General features: G+C 45.6%; 1 long non-coding RNA gene and 8 other non-coding genes across 9 annotated transcripts; all 9 read left to right on the top strand.

Moving 5' to 3' along the window:
• The first annotated feature begins 152 nt into the window (after nucleotides 1-152).
• On the top strand, nucleotides 153-249 carry LOC150044235 (small nucleolar RNA SNORD116). Its single transcript, XR_016533237.1, has one exon. It is a non-coding gene; the product is annotated as a small nucleolar RNA SNORD116 (small nucleolar RNA).
• Nucleotides 250-873: 624 nt separating this feature from the next.
• On the top strand, nucleotides 874-967 carry LOC150044234 (small nucleolar RNA SNORD116). Its single transcript, XR_016533279.1, has one exon. It is a non-coding gene; the product is annotated as a small nucleolar RNA SNORD116 (small nucleolar RNA).
• Nucleotides 968-1,604: 637 nt separating this feature from the next.
• LOC150044233 (small nucleolar RNA SNORD116) lies at nucleotides 1,605-1,699 on the top strand. The gene has a single exon (XR_016533374.1). It is a non-coding gene; the product is annotated as a small nucleolar RNA SNORD116 (small nucleolar RNA).
• Nucleotides 1,700-3,814: 2,115 nt separating this feature from the next.
• Nucleotides 3,815-3,911, top strand: LOC150044232 (small nucleolar RNA SNORD116). Its single transcript, XR_016533370.1, has one exon. It is a non-coding gene; the product is annotated as a small nucleolar RNA SNORD116 (small nucleolar RNA).
• A 624-nt stretch (nucleotides 3,912-4,535) lies between these two features.
• LOC150044231 (small nucleolar RNA SNORD116) lies at nucleotides 4,536-4,629 on the top strand. Its single transcript, XR_016533278.1, has one exon. It is a non-coding gene; the product is annotated as a small nucleolar RNA SNORD116 (small nucleolar RNA).
• Nucleotides 4,630-5,266: 637 nt separating this feature from the next.
• LOC150044230 (small nucleolar RNA SNORD116) lies at nucleotides 5,267-5,361 on the top strand. Its single transcript, XR_016533373.1, has one exon. It is a non-coding gene; the product is annotated as a small nucleolar RNA SNORD116 (small nucleolar RNA).
• A 2,123-nt stretch (nucleotides 5,362-7,484) lies between these two features.
• On the top strand, nucleotides 7,485-7,581 carry LOC150044229 (small nucleolar RNA SNORD116). The gene has a single exon (XR_016533277.1). It is a non-coding gene; the product is annotated as a small nucleolar RNA SNORD116 (small nucleolar RNA).
• Nucleotides 7,582-7,922: 341 nt separating this feature from the next.
• LOC150044227 (uncharacterized) lies at nucleotides 7,923-14,184 on the top strand. Its single transcript, XR_016533164.1, has 4 exons — nucleotides 7,923-8,045; nucleotides 8,631-8,702; nucleotides 10,698-13,002; nucleotides 13,498-14,184. It is a non-coding gene; the product is annotated as an uncharacterized LOC150044227 (long non-coding RNA).
• On the top strand, nucleotides 8,206-8,299 carry LOC150044228 (small nucleolar RNA SNORD116). Its single transcript, XR_016533320.1, has one exon. It is a non-coding gene; the product is annotated as a small nucleolar RNA SNORD116 (small nucleolar RNA).
• Nucleotides 14,185-23,137: the final 8,953 nt, after the last annotated feature.

The raw sequence follows: 23,137 nt of genomic DNA, 5'->3' as shown, positions 1-23,137 counted from the left end.
CTCCCTGTGCCCAACGCGCTTGCGTTGACCTTGGGGTGCGGGTGGGAGCCGCTCACGGCTTGCCACTTGGCGTAGCAAGACGATGGCCTGCCCAGTGCCGCCCGCGCCAGCCAAGCTTGCCGTGTCCTGCTTGGCACCCAGAGGATGTGCTCGGATCGATGATGATTCCCCAAAAAAAACATTCCTTGGAAAAGCTGAACAAAATGAGTGAAAACTCATTCCCGTCTCACGCATCGGTGACTGAGGTCCAGCACTTTTGCATGACACAGCTAGTGTAGGGGAGAGGAAGGTGTAGTCCTTCCTGACATCCATGCGCCACCCGAAGGCAGCTCTGCACAGGTACCCGGCCATGGGGCTAAGAAGTCCTGGCACCCACCCCTCCTCGAGTGGAGGGTCACACACCGATGGCACGGTGTGCCTAGGCCCGTGTGCCCACGATCTTGACGACCCCCCCGGGGGGCCCCAGAGGAGAGTGTTAGACAGCTAGGGACCTGGGACCCACGGAGGGTTGGCGCCGACCGGTCAGCCTACAGCCTCGGTGCTTTACTCAACGGCGCTTTTGTTGTGCCTTCTGACCCCAGGCGCTGATGTCCCAGGACGCCTTGATTCGGTGGTGCCAGCCCCAGGGAGCCGTGTAACCTCGAAGCGGCCCAAGACGCCAGGCCTGCTGTGGATCCGGTCCTGGGCAGTGCATCGCCCCCGAGGAGAGGAAGGTAAGCCTCCCTGTGCCCAACGCGCTTGCGTTGACCTTGGGGTGCGGGTGGGAGCCGCTCCCGGCTTGCCAGTTGGCCTTGCAACACAACGGCCTGCCCCGGGCTGCTTGCGCCAGCCAAGCCTGCCGTGTCCTGCATTAGACACAGAGATGATATGCTTGGATCGATGATGACTCGCCAGCAAACATTCCTTGGAATAGCTGAACAAAATGAGTGAAAACTCTTTCCCGCCACGACGTCGGTGACTGAGATCCAGAACGTTTGAACGTCACAGCTAGTGTAGGGGAGAGGAAGGTGTAGTCCTTACTAACATACATGCACCACACGAAGGCAGCTCTGCAGAGGTACCCGGCCATGGGGCTAAGAAGCCCTGGGACCCTTCCTTTCTCCAGTGGGGGTCCCACACCGATGGCATGGCGTGCCTCGGGCACCCGAGCCCCTGATCTTGACGACCCCTCGGAGGGCCGCAGAGGAGAGTGTTAGACAGCTAGGGACCTGGGGACCCACGGAGGGTTGGCGCCGACCGGTCAGCCTACAGCCGCGGTCCTTTACTCAACGGTGCTCTTGTTTTGCCTTGTGTGGGCAGGCGCTGATGTCCCAGGACGCCTTGATTCGGCGGGGCCGCAGGTTGGCCGCCGCGCCAGGCAGCCGTGTACCCCGGAAGCGGCGCGAGACACCCGGCGCGCTGCGGGTCCGGCCCTGGCCACTGCATCGCCCCAAGGACAGGAAGGTAAGCCTTTCTTGTGCCCAACGGGCTTGCGTTGACCTTGGTGCGGGTGGGAGCCGCTCACGGCTTGCCACTTGGCGTTGCAAGACAATGGCCTGCCCGGCGCCGCCTGCGCCGGCCAAGCTTGCCATGTCGTGCTTCGCGCACAGAGCATGTGTGTGCCTGGATCGATGATGACTCCCCCAAATAACATTCCTTGGAAGCTGAACAAAATGAGTGAGAACTCTATAACCGTCCTTCTCATCGGTGACTGAGGTCCAGCACTCGGCTTTCCTCAGGCCGTGTAGGGAGTGGGGCCCGCCCGACTGGCAGTCACGCACATTCTTCCCACCTGCCAGGCGCGCTGGCTCCACACCGCCTCCCCGGCACTCCGACCTTGCCCTGCTTTGGCTGCTCTGGGTTGTGTAGACGCCCAAGGGGCCGGTTTGTTTGGCTGGGGCTCAGAGGCAGCCCATGCCCACAAAGGGTACCCCTGGCCTTTGGCCTGCTGAGCTGTGGCGGGCGGCCAGTGGGCTGTCCCCGGGGAGGAAGAGGTGGAGGAGTCTAGGTGTTTTCCAAGAGAGCTCTTGGCAAATGGCGCCCCCGGGGGCGTGCCATGACCAGAAGTGTGGTCTCGAGTTCTTGTTGCTCAAGGTCTGTGCCTGTGGTGTGGGCTAGCCCACGGCCCCAGGCTGGACGCTGGTGGCCCGGGGACTCCCAGTGTTTGGTGCGCCAGCACTGCGGTTGCCCAGAGTTTCGTGGTAGTGGGTAGCAGGAAGAGGAGCCTGTGTTCGGGTGGATAGTGGAGCCTCCTCGGTGAGGAGTGGGTGCGCGGTTTCTTCTGGGGGCGTGCGTGGGGCCCGGGTTTGGTTGTCCGGTTGCAGTGGCCGGGGCCGAGTTGCGAGTTGGAGTTGTGCTGGAGTGGGGGAGCTCGTCTCCTTGTTTGTGCTCTGCCCCTTGTCCAGTTGGAGTTGGTGTCATCGGGTGTGGGTCAGAGCTTCCTGCCATGCCCTGGTGGGCAGTCAGACCGGGACTAGGCTGCTGCGAGGCCAAGGAGTGGCTTGAGGCCAGAGTGCAGGGCCAGAAAGAGCCTGCCTGCTGAGGTTAGGCCTGGTTTCGGGACCGCTGTGCGGGGAGTGCCTTGTAGTGGCGGCCAGCCCTCTGTCCCGTTGGGAACCTCCGCCTTCCGTGGAGGCCGTGGAGGGGTGCGGGATTGAGGCAGAGGAGTCCAGCGGCCGGCCCCGGGCTTGTGTCCTAGTTCTCAGTGCAGCACGGTCCTTGCCCCAAGACTGGCACTGTGGCAGGCGACCCCAGCCTTGTAGCCTCTTTGCCTCGCGGTGAGGATAGGCAGAGTGGGCAGCAGGCCTTGGGCTGGCTCGGTCTAGGCTAGCAGGCCAACAGCCATCGATGCTGAGGGTTGGGTGGCTGTGGACAGGCTCTGTACTAATATCAGGCAAGGCCTTGTGTTTTGGGGCTCCCAGGAGATTGCAGACAGCAGGCAGCTCAGCGTCCTCTGTCGCCAAGGGAAGTTGTAGGGACAGGCAGTTTCAGCGCCGGTGGGTTGGAGGAGTAGCAGGTTAGTGCCAGGCCTGTTGGGTCCTGTTGGGGGCCCAGAGCTGGTGGAAGAAGACAGGGTTCGAGTGACAGACAAGGGATGGATGTCTGTAGGTGGCGGGCAGCGATTTCGAGGCCCTGGCCCGAGAGCAGGTGGCCCCGTGAGATTACAGAGGACTGGCTCCACACCACCGCATAGGTCCACCCGCACCCACCCACAGAGGTGCGAGGGCAAACGCGCGCGTACCCACACACACACACCCACGCACACGCATGCAGGCACTCTCTCACGCACGCACCCACGCACACATGCACACGCAGTCACAAAGGCACACGCATACCCCCCCACACAGGGCCCCACGAACGGCTTGGTGCACCAGGAGCGTCCGTGCTCATGGATGTGACGAACCCCTTGAGGGTTGGACAGGAAAGTCGAAGAGAGTTACGGATGTGGGGCCTGCGGCGCGTTGGCGTGACGGGTCGGCCTGTGGCCTTGGTCCTTTACTCAACGGGGCTCTTGTTTTGTCTTGGCTCCCAGGCGCTGATGTCTCCGGGCACCTTAAGTCTCTGGGGCCACAGGTTGGCCGCGGGGCCCAGGGAGCAGTGTAAGGTTGAAGCGGCGCGAGTTGCCCGGCCTGCTGCGGGTCCGGCCCTGGCCAGTGCATCGCCCCAAGGAGAGGAAGGTAAGCCTCCCTGTGCCCAACGCGCTTGCGTTGACCTTGGGGTGCGGGTGGGAGCCGCTCACGGCTTGCCACTTGGCGTAGCAAGACGATGGCCTGCCCAGTGCCGCCCGCGCCAGCCAAGCTTGCCGTGTCCTGCTTGGCACCCAGAGGATGTGCTCGGATCGATGATGATTCCCCAAAAAAAACATTCCTTGGAAAAGCTGAACAAAATGAGTGAAAACTCATTCCCGTCTCACGCATCGGTGACTGAGGTCCAGCACTTTTGCATGACACAGCTAGTGTAGGGGAGAGGAAGGTGTAGTCCTTCCTGACATCCATGCGCCACCCGAAGGCAGCTCTGCACAGGTACCCGGCCATGGGGCTAAGAAGTCCTGGCACCCACCCCTCCTCGAGTGGAGGGTCACACACCGATGGCACGGTGTGCCTCGGCCCCTGTGCCCACGATCTTCACGATCCCCCCGGGGGGCCCCAGAGGAGAGTGTTAGACAGCTAGGGACCTGGGACCCACGGAGGGTTGGCGCCGACCGGTCAGCCTACAGCCTCGGTGCTTTACTCAACGGCGCTTTTGTTGTGCCTTCTGACCCCAGGCGCTGATGTCCCAGGACGCCTTGATTCGGTGGTGCCAGCCCCAGGGAGCCGTGTAACCTCGAAGCGGCCCAAGACGCCAGGCCTGCTGTGGATCCGGTCCTGGGCAGTGCATCGCCCCCGAGGAGAGGAAGGTAAGCCTCCCTGTGCCCAACGCGCTTGCGTTGACCTTGGGGTGCGGGTGGGAGCCGCTCCCGGCTTGCCAGTTGGCCTTGCAACACAACGGCCTGCCCCGGGCTGCTTGCGCCAGCCAAGCCTGCCGTGTCCTGCATTAGACACAGAGATGATATGCTTGGATCGATGATGACTCGCCAGCAAACATTCCTTGGAATAGCTGAACAAAATGAGTGAAAACTCTTTCCCGCCACGACGTCGGTGACTGAGATCCAGAACGTTTGAACGTCACAGCTAGTGTAGGGGAGAGGAAGGTGTAGTCCTTACTAACATACATGCACCACACGAAGGCAGCTCTGCAGAGGTACCCGGCCATGGGGCTAAGAAGCCCTGGGACCCTTCCTTTCTCCAGTGGGGGTCCCACACCGATGGCATGGCGTGCCTCGGGCACCCGAGCCCCTGATCTTGACGACCCCTCGGAGGGCCGCAGAGGAGAGTGTTAGACAGCTAGGGACCTGGGGACCCACGGAGAGTTGGCGCCGACCGGTCAGCCTACAGCCGCGGTCCTTTACTCAACGGTGCTCTTGTTTTGCCTTGTGTGGGCAGGCGCTGATGTCCCAGGACGCCTTGATTCGGCGGGGCCGCAGGTTGGCCGCCGCGCCAGGCAGCCGTGTACCCCGGAAGCGGCGCGAGACACCCGGCGCGCTGCGGGTCCGGCCCTGGCCACTGCATCGCCCCAAGGACAGGAAGGTAAGCCTTTCCTGTGCCCAACGGGCTTGCGTTGACCTTGGTGCGGGTGGGAGCCGCTCACGGCTTGCCACTTGGCGTTGCAAGACAATGGCCTGCCCGGCGCCGCCTGCGCCGGCCAAGCTTGCCATGTCGTGCTTCGCGCACAGAGCATGTGTGTGCCTGGATCGATGATGACTCCCCCAAATAACATTCCTTGGAAGCTGAACAAAATGAGTGAGAACTCTATAACCGTCCTTCTCATCGGTGACTGAGGTCCAGCACTCGGCTTTCCTCAGGCCGTGTAGGGAGTGGGGCCCGCCCGACTGGCAGTCACGCACATTCTTCCCACCTGCCAGGCGCGCTGGCTCCACACCGCCTCCCCGGCAGTCCGACCTTGCCCTGCTTTGGCTGCTCTGGGTTGTGTAGACGCCCAAGGGGCCGGTTTGTTTGGCTGGGGCTCAGAGGCAGCCCATGCCCACCAAGGGTACCCCTGGCCTTTGGCCTGCTGAGCTGTGGCGGGCGGCCAGTGGGCTGTCCCCGGGGAGGAAGAGGTGGAGGAGTCTAGGTGTTTTCCAAGAGAGCTCTTGGCAAATGGCGCCCCCGGGGGCGTGCCATGACCAGAAGTGTGGTCTCGAGTTCTTGTTGCTCAAGGTCTGTGCCTGTGGTGTGGGCTAGCCCACGGCCCCAGGCTGGACGCTGGTGGCCCGGGGACTCCCAGTGTTTGGTGTGCCAGCACTGCGGTTGCCCAGAGTTTCGTGGTAGTGGGTAGCAGGAAGAGGAGCCTGTGTTCGGGTGGATAGTGGAGCCTCCTCGGTGAGGAGTGGGTGCGCGGTTTCTTCTGGGGGCGTGCGTGGGGCCCGGGTTTGGTTGTCCGGTTGCAGTGGCCGGGGCCGAGTTGCGAGTTGGAGTTGTGCTGGAGTGGGGGAGCTCGTCTCCTTGTTTGTGCTCTGCCCCTTGTCCAGTTGGAGTTGGTGTCATCGGGTGTGGGTCAGAGCTTCCTGCCATGCCCTGGTGGGCAGTCAGACCGGGACTAGGCTGCTGCGAGGCCAAGGAGTGGCTTGAGGCCAGAGTGCAGGGCCAGAAAGAGCCTGCCTGCTGAGGTTAGGCCTGTTTTCGGGACCGCTGTGCGCGAAGTGCCTTGTAATGGCGGCCAGGCCTCTGTTCCGTTGGGAACCTCCGCCTTCTGTGGAAGCCGTGGAGGGGTGCGGGATTGAGGCAGAGGAGTACCCAGGAGTCCAGCGGCTGGCCCCGGGCTTGTGTCCTAGTTCTCAGTGCAGCACGGTCCTTGCCCCAAGACTGGCACTGTGGCAGGCGACCCCAGCCTTGTAGCCTCTTTGCCTCGCGGTGAGGATAGGCAGAGTGGGCAGCAGGCCTTGGGCTGGCTCGGTCTAGGCTAGCAGGCCAACAGCCATCGATGCTGAGGGTTGGGTGGCTGTGGACAGGCTCTGTACTAATATCAGGCAAGGCCTTGTGTTTTGGGGCTCCCAGGAGATTGCAGACAGCAGGCAGCTCAGCGTCCTCTGTCGCCAAGGGAAGTTGTAGGGACAGGCAGTTTCAGCGCCGGTGGGTTGGAGGAGTAGCAGGTTAGTGCCAGGCCTGTTGGGTCCTGTTGGGGGCCCAGAGCTGGTGGAAGAAGACAGGGTTCGAGTGACAGACAAGGGATGGATGTCTGTAGGTGGCGGGCAGCAATTTCGAGGCCCTGGCCCGAGAGCAGGTGGCCCCGTGAGATTACAGAGGACTGGCTCCACACCACCGCATAGGTCCACCCGTACCCACCCACAGAGGTGCGAGGGCAAACGCGCGCGTACCCCCACACACACCCACGCACACGCATGCAGGCACTCTCTCACGCACGCACCCACGCACACATGCACACGCAGTCACAAAGGCACACGCATGCCCCCACACACAGGGCCCCACGAACGGCTTGGTGCACCAGGAGCGTCCGTGCTCATGGATGTGACGAACCCCTTGAGGGTTGGACAGGAAAATCAAAGAGAGTTACGGATGTGGGGCCTGCGGCGCGTTGGCGTGACGGGTCGGCCTGTGGCCTTGGTCCTTTACTCAACGGGGCTCTTGTTTTGTCTTGGCTCCCAGGCGCTGATGTCTCCGGGCACCTTAAGTCTCTGGGGCCACAGGTTGGCCGAGGGGCCCAGGGAGCAGTGTAAGGTTGAAGCGGCGCGAGTTGCCCGGCCTGCTGCGGGTCCGGCCCTGGCCAGTGCATCGCCCCAAGGAGAGGAAGGTAAGCCTCCCTGTGCCCAACGCGCTTGCGTTGACCTTGGGGTGTGGGTGGGAGCCGCTCACGGCTTGCCACTTGGCGTAGCAAGACGATGGCCTGCCCAGTGCCGCCCGCGCCAGCCAAGCTTGCCGTGTCCTGCTTGGCACCCAGAGGATGTGCTCGGATCGATGATGATTCCCCAAAAAAAACATTCCTTCGAAAAGCTGAACAAAATGAGTGAAAACTCATTCCCGTCTCACACATCGGTGACTGAGGTCCAGCACTTTTGCATGACACAGCTAGTGTAGGGGAGAGGAAGGTGTAGTCCTTACTGACATCCGTGCGCCACCCGAAGGCAGCTCTGCACAGGTACCCGGCCATGGGGCTAAGAAGTCCTGGCACCCACCCCTCCTCGAGTGGAGGGTCACACACCGATGGCACGGTGTGCCTCGGCCCCCGTGCTCACGATCTTGACGACCCCCCCGGGGGGCCCCAGAGGAGAGTGTTAGACAGCTAGGGACCTGGGACCCACGGAGGGTTGGCGCCGACCGGTCAGCCTACAGCCTCGGTGCTTTACTCAACGGCGCTCTTGTTGTGCCTTCTGACCCCAGGCGCTGATGTCCCAGGACGCCTTGATTCGGTGGTGCCAGCCCGAGGGTGCCGTGTAACCTCGAAGCGGCCCAAGACGCCAGGCCTGCTGTGGATCCGGTCCTGGGCAGTGCATCGCCCCCGAGGAGAGGAAGGTAAGCCTCCCTGTGCCCAACGCGCTTGCGTTGACCTTGGGGTGCGGGTGGGAGCCGCTCCCGGCTTGCCAGTTGGCCTTGCAACACAACGGCCTGCCCCGGGCTGCTTGTGCCAGCCAAGCCTGCCGTGTCCTGCATTAGACACAGAGATGATATGCTTGGAACGATGATGACTCGCCAGCAAACATTCCTTGGAATAGCTGAACAAAATGAGTGAAAACTCTTTCCCGCCACGACGTCGGTGACTGAGATCCAGAACGTTTGAACGTCACAGCTAGTGTAGGGGAGAGGAAGGTGTAGTCCTTACTAACATACATGCACCACACGAAGGCAGCTCTGCAGAGGTACCCGGCCATGGGGCTAAGAAGCCCTGGGACCCTTCCTTTCTCCAGTGGGGGTCCCACACCGATGGCATGGCGTGCCTCGGGCACCCGAGCCCCTGATCTTGACGACCCCTCGGAGGGCCGCAGAGGAGAGTGTTAGACAGCTAGGGACCTGGGGACCCACGGAGAGTTGGCGCTGACCGGTCAGCCTACAGCCGCGGTCCTTTACTCAACGGTGCTCTTGTTTTGCCTTCTGACCCAGGTGCTGATGTCTTCTTTCGTTTCGTTTGCTTGTTGTCTGTTAGCCCTTGGAACATTGTATCCTTGAATAGAGGTGAGATGACCATCAGGAGATGGTCTTTATTCCTTACAGTTTATGTCTGCATTTTTTGTTTCTGCTTTTTCGGCTCTTCTCACAAAAGTAATGGAATCTTGATTTCTTTTGAATCACCTTGCTATGTTTTTTCTAAGACCCAGCAGTCTTTCATGTTTTATTGTTTTCCTTGCACCTCTTTTTCTTCTTTGGCTATTTTTTCTGTAGGAATTTATGGCTTCCCACTCGCAATGTCGGGTTTATATGGTCTGTGCATCACTTATGCAATAAGTTTGTAAATCCATAAAATGTTTACCAATAATTGAGATTTCTAAAGGAAGATATGCACTTAAATTCAGGGTCTCTACCATGGTTTCAGTGCTTTCTTGAGCCACATCTCCACTTCTTGCTCTTTATGAATAATATAGCCACTGTGGACCATCTCATATGTGGGTTTATATGAAGCAAAAATGATTGATATTCCATCCCACACCTTCAGCTTATGAAAATAATGTAATAAAAAGAAAATTATTAGAGAGATAATGAACACGAATGTGAACAAAAATTGAGTTCATACATAATGGTAAGAATAAGCTCAAGGTGGTGGTTCATAACTGTTATGCTTGGTACTCATTTAGGTAAGGTTAGGAAGATGACTGTTACATTCAAGTACAGGCAAAATGTTTAATCTCAGTCACTAAATCTAAATGTAATTTTGAGTGCATGTCACCTCAGCTCTAAATAGAATGTGTAAGATGCATGCCCCTGAGTCCATAATTACAGTGGGAAAAAAGGACTATGGAGCATGGCTCAAATGCTAGAACATCTATCTGAGTATTAAGCAGGTGCTGCAGGTTCACACTCTTGTAACAAACACAGGCTGGGAGGGAAGATAGAGAGGGAGTGGTTACAGGGAGGAAAGAACGAAGAAAGGAAGGAAGAAAGGAAGGAAGGAAGGAAGGAAGGAAGGAAGGAAGGAAGGAAGGAAGGAAGGAAAAGAAGAAGAAAGGGAGGAAGGAAGGGAGGAAGGAAGGAAGGAGAAAGATAGAAATGAAACAAATCCTGAAATTTGGGTTTTGTGACAATAGGCATGGGATTAATAAATCTTTACACCTGTTTGAATTAGTAAAGTTTTCAATGAAATAGGAGGCATTAATACTGATCCTGCAGGTTATTTAAATAATAATAATTATTATTATTCTCACTGTGCTTATTTTTTAAGAACTATGGATAGAAACAAAGTTCTAGTTTCACTTAGAACTCAGTATCATGATATTGAGTTTTTGAGTTCTATTGGTATCTCTGCTCATCCTTGTGAGTTTTCTAACATCGTGTCAGTGAATTTAATCTCTCTTGTGATTCATAGATTGTTGCAGTATTTTTAAGGAAGTCAGTAATTTATCTTGCAGAGCCTCTCACATTAAGTGACTCACTCTTTTTTGTTTTCATTAATAGGGATTTAAATCAGGGCTCCAGGCTTATTAGGCAGAGACTCTACCACTTGATTCATACTTCCAGTTGCCTCTCATTTGAAATAAGATGGAGCCTGGGCACTGGTCGCTTAGGCCTATAATCCTAGCTACTCAGGAGGCTCAGATCTGAGGATTGTGATTCCACGCCAGCCTAGGCAAGAAAGTCCATGAGCTGTTATCATCAATAAACTCCTCAGAAAAAGTCAGAGTTGTGTTTTGGCTCAAGTGATAGAGTACTAGCCTTGAGCACAAAGACAACAAGGCCCTGAATTCAAGCCCCAAGTTGGGGTGGGGGGAAAGAGAGAGAGAGAGAGAAAGAGAGAGAGAGAGAGAGAGAGAGAGAGAGAGAGAGAGAGAGAGAGAGAGAGAGAGAGAGAGAGAGAGAGAGAAGAAGAAGAAGGAGGGAGGGAGGGAGGGAGGGAGGGAGAAAGAGAGGAACTTCCATAGTTTTATACCTCTACATTCTAGAATGTTTGACATTTATAATCCTATACTCTGAATGCATTGTGCATTAAGTATATTTGAGTGATTCCTTCTCTTTTAGGAACCAAGATGACAAAATGAGGTTTGTATCTAAGATTGTCCTTGAAGTCTCAGCAGTTGTTCTTCTTGGCCGTGAGTATGGAAAAGTGTGAAAATCACTATTTTGTTGTGAAGAATTCTCGTACCAGAAACAGGATTTGGATATTGATGGCAGTTTCCACTTCTAAGTCTCTTTCTACTTCCTCAATATGATCAATTCTGAGAGCTGCCGTGTGTGTGTGTGTGTGTACATACATGTGTATATACATACATATTCACATACATAATATGCTAATATGCATCCATGCTCCACTCCATGAAGCTTATTCCTGTTTGCTTTTAACCCCCATCAATTCAAATTCCCCAAGAAAAACCCATCTCTGTAACAACTTTATTCTATTTCAGGTTTTCTCCCTCCTTCAATTTCTTCTCATTTCTATCTGTGTAGCCCCCAATCCTTGAAAGGATGTAATCTTTCCTAAAGATCCTAAATGAAAAACAAAGAAAACAGGAAAGTGTTTCCAAATTATACTTTGTAGCAGCCTATAATACCCAGCCTACAATAGTGTGCAGTACCTGTTAGAGACATAGCTTCCTCATCTCTCCTGGTACCTTGCCACTAACCCTTATTCTCTCCACAGGGCCTCATTAGTTCACTGTTTGCCACAGGAAATAGGGATTTATAGATCAAACTACATACACAGTGACATCATTAGCTTGGCTTGATTTGTCTTTGTATGAAAAGTGTTGCAAAGAGGTGCATGTCGTATATTACACAAGACAGATTCCCTTTGATAAAGCCAGCTTGTTCATTTCCCCTTGTATTAGTGAGGAGTTTACCATATTTGGATATTCCTGTCTAGGCCTGTGTTGCTCATTTCCATTGACCTCTTGGCTTGGTTAGAGTATTATGTGAGGGAAAGGAGTTTTGGGGGGAACAGAGCAGTAGATGTTGGTGTCTTACTTTTCTCACAGACATACATTATTCTGTAAAGATAGCCTTGTAGAAATTGGTGACCTAGAAATAAGTTTGGTTTTCCAACAGGGTTGTTAGGAGCTCTACTTAAGTTTTACTGGGCAGTAATAGACCGTGTTTTTGTGTGACATTTTTATTTTCTATTTAGTCTTAATAGGACTTGAACATTTTATCTTGCTAAAATAATTATTAGCTAACCACTGTCTCTGTCTATGGGACCCAATGAGCAAAGATGTCTTTGTGCACATGACACAGAGAAGACTTAACTGACATTCAACATTCCCATCCAGTATACCCACAACACATAATATCTATGTTACTGTTTCATTATGTGTGTATGCACGTGACACGTATATTTACAAATCATCTGTATATATGCATATATTCATTCTTAAAATATGTGTTTTTCTTTTCTTTTTTTCTGTCATGTTATGATAGAGCCCAGCAGGGAAGAGAAGTTGTTACTGCCCTTACCTTAACTCTCAACTCTAAGAATTCTCAATTCTAAGAAGTTAGTTGATTACTTGTTTCCCAAATATTCAATCATCTATGATGGCTTGGATGCTCTTTATAAAGGTATGATGTCTGTGTGGGTAGGGAACTGCATGTTCACAAGAGTTCTAGGGTGGGATATGAATTGATAGATCTTCTCCTTAAGTTTACCCTTCGTTGTAGCCAGACAGCATGTTAAATCCACCAAGAATCAGATAAATGTGGGTACAGAAATGAAGAGGTACAGTTGTTTAGTCATAACAAGTCTTCTTTAATTGAGGAATTTTCCTTAACAAATCCTGCCCTCTATGAAACTCTGACTTTAGCCAGATCATTATAGCTGAGCTCTTTATACATAATTTATAAATTATATGTAATCTCTTTTAAAGAATTTTTGCCAGTCCTGGGGCTTGAGTTCAGGGCCTGGGAATTGGCCCTGAGTTTCTTCTGCTCAAGACTAGCACTCTATCACTTGAGCCACAGCGCCACTTCTGACTCTTTCTATTTATGTGGTACTGAGGAATCAAATCTAGTATTTCATGCATGCTAGGTAACACTCTATCACTAAGGTACAGCCCAACCTATATGTAATCTCATTTAACTATATTTATTTATTTTAGTCATGAATATTTTTTTTCAGTTGTGGGACTTGAACTCAGGGCCTGGCATTGGCCCTGAGCTTTTTTTCCTCAGGGCTAATGCTCTACCACTTTAGTCCACAGTGCTACTTCCAGGCTTTTAGTGGTTAATTGAAGATGAGAGTCTCATCTTTGCACGGTGATCCTCAGATCTCACCTTCCCATGGAGCTCACATTTATAGGTCTGAGTCATCATGTCATTAGCACCCAGCCCTAGTCAGGTAGGTTTTTGTTGTTGTTGTTGTTGTTTTGTTTTGATGACATAGACACCTTGTCAACTGCCTGCCACTGATGAGTTTTCAATACATTTTTGTTCAGAATAAACATATAAATAGATTTTGATGGATTTTTCTGAATAAGTTGTCCTACTAAGCAGCGAAAAGTAAACAAATATTTTTGAGAAACGTAACACATAATTTTCAGTGTGCGTCAGGTAATTTATTCCCTTTTGGAACTGTGCAAGGGAGGACCATGATGAAGTGTGCAGATCCTGAAGTGTGTGGAGCTATTGTTTCAGATCTGAGGAAGTAAGGGATAAGTAAGACATGGCTCAAATGGTAGAGCTTCACTTGAAAGCCAGAAACCTGGATGAGAGTAAGGTCATGAGGGGGAGCTCCAATGCGGGCACGAAAAAAAAAGGAAAGAAAGAAAGCAAAGAGAAGGAAGAAAAGAATATGTTTCTCATCTATGCTTCTTTTTCCTGTGTCCTTCTATAGGGTGACTGCATAGAGCGGATTTGCTACAGTGGATGCCATTACTTCCATACCAGCTTCACCAACGCAATGATACCATCTTCTTTACGCCTGGTGACACCTCCTCTCTTCCTGTGTGGCAGTGGATACCTCCTGCAGATAAGAAATGCTTAACTGAGAAATGCTCATATTGGGATATCACCGATGAGACTTAAATTTGGGCATGGTGACTATTTCCCTTGCTGCCGCTTGACTCAATCACAGGAGCCTCACAAAAATTGCACAAGAAGCTCAAAATGGTGGAATTTCTCAGTGCTCCCATAAATACATATTAATCATTTTTCTTTGCCATATGATAATTTTTAAAGCTGATATATTCAAAAGAAACTGCAAAATTTTTTCTCAAAAATTCAAAGAGCAAATAATATACAAACTAGGGGCCCTCCTCTCTCAACTCAGTTCTCATAGTTTTTCTTTATTCAGGAAAGATGTACAATTTTTTTAATGTACAAATGGACATGTAAGCTATTTTGGGTATTTAGAAATGAACCCATATTGTAACACATTCTTCTGCCAATTATCTCTTCCAGTTAAGTCTTTCCAGTCCAGTTGGGATTTTTTTCTACTTCAATAATACATACACATCTGTGTCATTTGTTGAATGACTGCATGACTATTCTGTAGATAAAATATAATTAAATGTTTTATGGATTTCTCATTCATGGTTATTTATGTTAGTACCAAATTTCTGTGCAATGAACCTCCCTCTATTATCAACAATTCTGCATTTGTCTGTGATATTATAATACGTTTACTTAGCAATTGAATTACTGAACTTAAGGATATGAACAGTTAAGATTCTGAAAATTATGGAAAGATTTATCTTTTAATGTGGTCAGCAATTTTATTCTCAATGGCGATAAATGAGATTGCCAGCTTTCCCATATCCACACAGAAAATGAATTTTAAACATATTTACATTTTTACAAATGTGATAGTCCAACTATTGTCTTAAATTGTATTTCTTTTGTTTTTAAGTTTGATCATTGTTTTTCATGTGTTTATTAGTCATCTGTACTTTTAATTTCTTCTTTATGTCCAATTCTGGGGGGAGGAGGTGAGTGTTGATTTTCGTCTCAGATTTCAATTAGTACATTTACTATTGGTGGAATAAGCTTTCAGGTTGTCAAGCATTACAGATAATTTTATGCATTTTTAAACTTTGTTTTTGTTATAGGAATGTGTATAATTATTATATGCCCAAGTATATAACCATGTTCGCTTTACAGTTTCTGATTTCATGTCATTTTTGGAAAAGTTTTTATACCAAGTCCATGAAACTCTTCACCTGTTATCTTCTAATTATTTGTGGGGGTTTTTAAATCAAATTCTTATATCATGAGAAATTTTTGTTTTGAAGTCTAAAATTGCCAAGTTATTTAGCATTACTTGCCAGTAATTGCTCATTTATCTGTAATGCCATCTTGCGCGTATGCTGTATTCTCATTTGACTGGCTCCATTTTTGTTCTGTGATTCTGTGTGTCTCTTCTTCTGCCTCCTGTCTCATGTGTCTTTTTACTGGAAGAAATTACAGTTTAGACTGCAATTTCATCACTTAATAAATTAATTTGGGGAAATTTGTTTTCAATAATATTGTCTTCACAGTCAAGAACAATGTGTTTCTTATTCAAACAAGTTAATTGCTATTTAACATCTTTCACTTTATTGATGAGAATTTTCTTTTACTTTGTTCATTTTTTCTGAATCTGGAAGTTTTGTTGGTTTTTGAGGGGTAAGTGGTCACCTCAATATTTTCATTTTTTTCAAATTGTGGACAATTTTTTACAAATATAAATAGTTTTAAATGTCCTCTTCCAATCATCTTGATTCTGGCTAAGTTGACAAAGTCTACACACTGCTATTTTCAGAGCACTTAATTATTGAAATATTACCCACCCTTGATTTAAATGGGCCTTTAACAGAATGCTTCTTGGGCTGCAATTCACTTCTTTTTTTTTTTTTGCTGGTCTACTTCTCCCAGAAGACCACCCAAAAGAACTATGAATGAGCTGAGTTTATTAAATTTTCTGCAGCAAGGGAAAACACCACCTTGAAAGGGTTTAATAGTGTTTCACAGATAGAGGAAAAGTGCCTTTGGGTCTGGGCTGTTGCAATTTATGGCAGAGAACTGATTAGGAATAGAAAAAACATCATTGTGCAATACTTCTATGATTGTTGGAAGAGTATGATATGAGTCTTGATAATTGAAGTATTATCTTTATGAGCCATTAATCTAGATAAAGTATTATCAATGACTGAGGGCTGTTTGCCTAGCCAAGGAATATGAATTTATCAGTTTATAGTTGTATTTTGCTGAGTAGAAGAATCTGCTGAGGGTGGTATCATGACATAGTGTCAGTAGGTAAGTTACTTTGATTTGAATGGTCTTATTCATCAGCATACTAATCTTGAGTATAAGATATTTGGTTTGTTAAGTTAGAAAAGTCATTTTTATATTTTTCTAAGAAATTTCAATCAAAATCTGATGGTACATGTGATCAATATTTTTTTGCACAAATGCTAATACTATTGCTTAAAACATGCTGTGAAACAATTCCTTTTGTATTATTAAAACCTATTTTATCCTGAAAAAGGATTATGATTTTAATTTAAAGTAAAATAAGTTTAATTAATGGTTATGTTAAAAATATTTTAATTGAGGGGCTGGGAGTTTGGCCTAGTGGTAGAGTGCTTGCCTAGCATGCACGAAGACCCGGGTTCGATTCCTCGGTACCACATACATAGAAAAAAAAAAGCTGAAAATGGTGCTGAGGCTCAAGTGGTAGAGCTCTAGCCTTGAGAAAGTCCAAGGACAGTGCTCAGGCCCTGAGCTCAAGCCTAGGACTGGCAAAAAAAAGTATTTTAATTGAATTATAGATCCTTATTTTGGTTTGAAATATTTGAAAGTCTATTGACTAACTTAGAGGAATCTGTGATTTTCTTTTTGTTCTACTTTTTCATGCTTTGATAGCAAAACTTCTGGTTGTGTTAAAATTATTTTGACAATCTTTTTTCTTTCCTGTACTTAATAGGCTGAAAAAGATTGCTAAATATGTTTAAATGAACTAGTCAGGGAAGCCATATGAATGCTTGTTGTTGGTAATATGGAATAGAAGCTAGGATACCTAGAATTTTTCCCACTTTTTCTACAGTTACTACTTATTTGATAGTTTATGTCTATGTTTAACATTTTCTTCCTCTTAGAAGATTATAGCCCATGCATATTTTCACACATACTAGTATGAAGTTTTGGTTATTTTATGATGTTTAATGAAATAAGCTTAACTAGTGGGTTTTTAGCATCACTGATCTTCTCCTACACTTTTCCTCAATTGGATATTTGGTATAATTTTATCCATGTTTTAAATGTTGTAGTTAACTTATATATTTTCCCTAAAATTTTGCTAATTCTCCTAATACATTTTTAAATGTAAGTAATCATTTATTTTTCACCTGATCTTAGAATGAAAGATTTATTCTGTTTTGTATTTTCTAAAACATTTCATTATGAACACATTATAATCAAAACAACAAAAGAACTGTGAGTTTATCCCACCGTTGACCACAAACTCACATTCTATTACTACCAACATTTGTCCTATGTCTTTTGTGCTCTTTTGTATTATACGTATTGTATGTAATATACAAATATAGCTATAAATATATACACATATACATGTATATATAATACATACAGTGTATGTATTACACATTTTTTCCAGTCCTGGGCCTTGAACTCAGGACCTGGGCACTGTCTTGGGGGCTTTTTCAAGGCTAGCACTCTTAACATTTGAGCCACAGCACCACTTCCAGCATGTTTTTTGTTTGCTTTTTCTATGTATGTGGTTCCAAGGAATTGAATCCGGGTCTTCATACTTGCTAGGCAAGCCCTCTATCACTAGGCCAAACTACGTTTTAACAGTACTGGGATTTGAACTCAGGGTCTTGTCCTTGCTAGGCAAGTATTTTGCCATTTGAATCACTCCCCTGATTTTCTCCTCTGTCCTTCCTACTTAGTGTTTTTGGTTTCTTGTTTGGACACACACACATATTTGCCCTCTACTCCACAAGCATAGGTAGCATGTATATAGTATTTTTACTATTCCTAACATTTTTTCATATACTTTCCTAACAGGTAGATATTTTAGTATTTAGTACATTATTGTGTATGTAAGGAATTTATTAAAATACTTTATGTCTTCATATATGTAAAATTGACATAGTTAAGTGCATAGACCTCTTATTTGAGTTGGGGAATTACTAGGGTTTGAGCTCAGAGCCTTGCACTTTCTAGGTAGGCATTCTATCACTTGAGCCACTTCTCCAGCCTTTCTTTCTTTTTTTTGGGGGGGGGTGGGTCACAGGATAATGCCCTGGGTATTATCCCTGAGCTCTTCAGCTCAAGGTTACCACCTTACCTCTTGAGCCACAGCGCCACTTCTGATTTTCTCATGCTTAACTGGAGATAAGAGTCTCATATCTTTAATGCCCAGGCTGGCTTTGAACCACGATCCTCAAAGCTCAGCCTACTGAGTTGCTAGGATTACAGGCCTCCGGTCTTTCTTGTATTGATTATTTTCAAGGTCTCACTGGACTGCAATCATTGTGCATATCAGCATAGCTCAAATCACAGGTATATGCCAACTACCCAGGCAGTGCTGTAGATGGGTTCTTTTGATCTTCTTGCTTCTGGCCTTGATCCACTACCATTCAGATTTTTACTTACTAATACCTAGAAAGGCAGACTTGAGTAGAGATCTTAATTGTACAATTCGGTGAGATTTTTTTTTAATTAACTACTACCTCAGAAGTTAGACTTGTTACTTCAGAAGCTACATTACTACCATTTCTAGTTATGCAAATTCTTATAAGGAACAGGGTTCTAGTTTCTCTGATCATAAATTAGTTTTACTTACTTTGAAATTAGCATGATTGAAATCATGGTATGTTTCTGGCATCTCCTCATAATGGTATTGAGACTCATCCATATTATTCTCCTTATCAGTATATTTATACCTTGAAACCATGGTCCTCAAAACTCAGACTTCTAAGTAGCTAGCATCATATGCATGAGCTTCCAACACTCAGCTTTTTATTTTATTCACTCTGTAAAATTTGATTTTATTCCATTATTTGTGTTTATATAACCCGTGTTGTTTTAATTTACCTACTTTATACTATTTATTTTATATTCCTGTTTTATTAAATGATGTTTTGTTCTTTTAAAATATAACTTAGTGGGGTTTCTTTTATTTTGTCATTCTATGCATCTTGATTGATGTCACTTCTTTCATCATTCTTCCCCATCCCTCCCAGAACGCATTTTTCTTCCCTGTCTCTTTCATCTTCCTCCCCTGTCCTTGGCCCAGGCCCCCATTTTTCCAGTACCTGCTTCTTGGTGTTTATTCTATTAGACTGTGAGTCAGTCTTTTTTTTTCCAGTCCTGTGCTTGAGCTCAGGGCCTGAGCACTGTCCTTGGACTTTCTCAAGGCTAGAGCTCTACCACTTGAGCCTCAGCACCACTTCCGGCTTTTTTCTATGTATGTGGTACCGAGGAATCAAACCTGGGTCGTTGTGCATGCCAGGCAAGCACTCTACCACTAGGCCAAACTCCCGGCCCCGTGAGTCAGTCTTTTGAGGAATTACACCATTTATATTCTCCCCTGAATCTACTGTATTTTGATGAATACATTTGGTTACATTTGCATATCATCTCAAAGTGTTTGTTTATATATAACTTGCTTTTCCTGTAGCGATGATTTAAGACATGTTATATAAGCATTTTCATAAGATTAGGTTATTTATATGTCTTATATAGTAAAATCAATTAGAAAAGGAATTAAAATTTCTGATTTATGTAATAAAATATTATGTTAACGAGTGTTTGTTTACTGAGTGCACACTTTAAAATAGTAGATTCTGGGCTTAAAATTACTGCAAACCTCTTGTCTTTTATAATGAGGTTCTGGGGGTCAAATCTCGGACTTAAAGTATGCTAGGCAAACACTCTACCACTAAGAGATATCCTCAGTCTCTAGTTTTTTGAGATAGGATCCTTTTGAGTTTGGTTAAGGAAACTTGTTATATGTGATGTTAGTGGGCATCATTTCTAATCATGATAATTGTACTTCCACTTTAGAAGAAAATTTGTAATTTCTGACTGAGCTGCAGAAGTGACGAATAAAACATCATACTTTCTTGAAATGATAATATCCACAAATGAAACAAAAAATGTCTTGTAAGTGACAATCCTGTGTGCTCTTTCCATAGGGGTAATATATACAGGGTGGGAGATTCATGACATTAAAGGTGGCTGATTCCTTTGACATGGTCCCATTTTTATGGTTTCCTCTTGTTGCCTGTGCTTTGAGAACATATAAAAGATAATTGCCAACTGAGTATGCTAGCAGCTCATGCCTATAATCCTAGCTACCCAGGAGGCTGAAATCTGTGGTTTGAAGTCAGCCTAGGCAGAAAAATCTGTTTCTCTCTTCCCTCTAATTAACCAGCCAGAAGAGATTTCAAGTGATAAAGTGCCAGCCTTGAATGATTTAAAAGCTAAGGGACAGCTGTCAAGCCCTGAATTCAAGTCCTAGTCCTGGCACAATAAAAAGTAATCTTTGCCTTTCCCTATACCCTGAAGTATTTATATATTTCCTAGTAGCCCTTAAGAGTTGTCTTATTTCTAGGTCCTTAGTCAATTTTGATTTTATTGATTGTATGTGGTAAGAAGTAAGTGACCAGTTTCATTCTTCCTATGTCCATCCATTTTTCTCAGCACTGTTTATTAGACTGTCCTTTCTCCCGTAAGTGTTCTTGAGATCTTTGTTGAAAGCCACTTGTCTATAAATATGTGCATTATTTTCTAGATTTTCCATTCTGTTTCTTTAGTCAAAGTGTTAGTTTTCATGGTGGTACCATGCTGTTCATCTGTGCTTTGTAATATGTTTTGAAGTCAGGGCATTGTGATAAATGAAGTTTCGTTGCTTTTTGGTCAGGATTGTTTTTTGCTTATTCTGGTTTTTTTTGTGATCATATACGAATTTTATGATTACTTTTTTCTACTGATGGGAAAATTGCCATTGGTATTTTGTGATGACTCTTTTGAACTTTTAAGTCATTGGGGGGGGGATATTAGGACATTTTAACAGTATCTTTCTAATGTATAGGCATGGTATCTTTTTCTACATTTTTTATCACTTCTATAATGTTTTTCCTTGAGTAAATAACAGTTTCATTTTAGAGATCATTTAGATCCTTGGTTAAATTTGTACATAGGTAGTTTTTGTAAATGTTATAAAAAAGATGTTTTAAATTTCTTTTTTCAGTCAATCCATTTCTGGTGTATACAAATAAGAACTCTTTGTATATTACTTTTATATCCACCAGCTTTACTGAGTTTGCCAGTGAAGAGAGCCTCACACAGGGTGTGAGAAAATATTACCAAACTATTCATCTAACAAAGGATTAGTGCATGTAATAAACAAAATACTCAAATAATCAACAACCAAAAAGCAAATAACTTAGACCAAGAGTGGACAAAAAACGTGAATAGACATTTCTTCACATACTATGGTTTCATCAACAATTATATAAATAATTGTGAGGGAAATGTAAATAAAAACCAAAAGGAGATATTCCCATCTAGAATTAATATTAGCAAGAATCAAAGGCTCCACAAATTCTGGGAAGATTCAGAGAAAACAACTTTTATACATGGTTGGCAGAAATACAAATTAGCCATTATAAAGAAAATTCATCCAAAAATTGGCAAATCAAACTGTCATATGATTGAATAATCCCACTATTGAGTATAATCCATAGGAAATACGGAGTCAACAAAGTTGTCTATTGATATGAGAAGAAAAGTTAGTTATATATACATAGGAGAATACTATTTAACGATAAAAAGGTGAAATTGTTATCATTTGTTGTAGTGTGGTTAGCAAGAAAGGCTGTTATATTCAGTGATACAAGCCAGGCACAGACAGATGACCACCACATGCGCTCACTCACCGGTGGAACAACTTTGTTGATTTAGGAAATGGGAGAAGTGACTGCTAAAGAGTAAGAATGGGAACTGAGGGAGGTTGGGCAGTAGGTATAGCTACATGGGAGAACTGGCTTTAATATTCTATGTCACAGTAAAGTAGCTACTATAAGTTACACATTTTCAAAATAACTACCAAAGAGGTTAGGTCATTGAATTATAATACTGTCTATCAAGTAAGTTCTCAGGAACAAACAAGTTTAAATAGTAACTTTAAGATGATATATATCAGACCTATTTGGAGCATAGACAGTTTATTAATAAAGGGTTGGGCAGTAATAGTTCCATCTTCAAATAATAGAGAAAACAAGTATTTTTTTCTCTTGTTTTTACAAAACTGGAACTCAAACTTGGTACTTCACTTTTTGCTCATTGGCTGATGCTCTACCAGCTGAACCAAGCCTCCAACCCCGAAGTATCAAGATGGAGAATATCCTCATAATGAATGAGTTACTTGTGAGAATTAAAAAACTGTATAGGAGCTTCAACCTGTCTGACCTTTCCAATATCATAGCTTCAAAAAAAAGAAAAGAAAAGATTATTCAGCACGAGGGACTGAAATTTAAGGGAAATGCTGTAACCAACCCAACAGAATTTTATATTCATTCTATTGTTGTGGCCATTGTCTCCAGATCAAGATTGCTGGTCATGGAAGAATAGATTTTAACTGAACAAGGCCTTCTCATTAGTTTCTTAGGGAAGAGTTATAACTACTAATAACTAAGTTAGATCAGAGGGCTGAAATTTCAGGAAATTTAAGGGACCCATAAGAACCTAAGAATCTAACTCTTTTCTTAGCTACCAACCTTGAAGTGTTTTGAATGGCTTGTAACCTTTCTGAAATGAAGTACCATATACTTAGAATAAACCAAGTCTTGGGTAATGAATTTTACTTTCACAAAATTATAAAACTTTTTGGAAACTTTATTCTTTTGTATGCTAAAGTCCTTGAAGTCTTTGAGGAAAAACAGAAGAAAATCTGGAGGATATACTCCAAATTTGCTATTGATTTCACTAGGAATCTGCAAACATAAGCTATTTTGATTCTGAGGAACTTTAAAAAAAAAGTAAGAACATATGTAGCCTGCAGTAGTCATAGAATGGCATTGGAGGAGGGTTGTACTGTAAAGAAACAGAAAACAACTTCTTTATGACTCTGAGATCCTGAGCTTATCTCTCTGGATTTTGAATGATAAAGTTAAGGAAAGGCTGGCATATAATTTTAGGATGAAGTTTGTAATCTTTTAGTCATTTTTTAGTTCTTGGATTTAGAAAATACAGCACCACAAGTTTGGGTAGCAGTATAGATGGTTAGATCTGAATCTTCCTAGATTTATCTTCCATTATTTCACCTGTATTCACGCAATGTTTTTTCCATATATTTTTATTGTAATTAATAGAAGAGTTACATTATATTCACCAGATAGAAGGTGCATTACTTCATAAACATTGATACCCTTTCTCATGTCTTGGTCCCCATTTCCATCCCCTGCATCTTGTTTTCCCCCATTCCCTATTCTATTTCAAATAACCAAATACGCATATATACAATA

Source organism: Megascapheus bottae, chromosome 30 (genome assembly GCF_031878675.1).
Source record: "Megascapheus bottae isolate mThoBot1 chromosome 30, mThoBot2.hap1, whole genome shotgun sequence".
NCBI lineage: Eukaryota > Metazoa > Chordata > Mammalia > Rodentia > Geomyidae > Megascapheus > Megascapheus bottae.
Note: the sequence above shows the minus strand (reverse complement) of the source record. Positions and strands in the feature narration are given on the sequence as shown.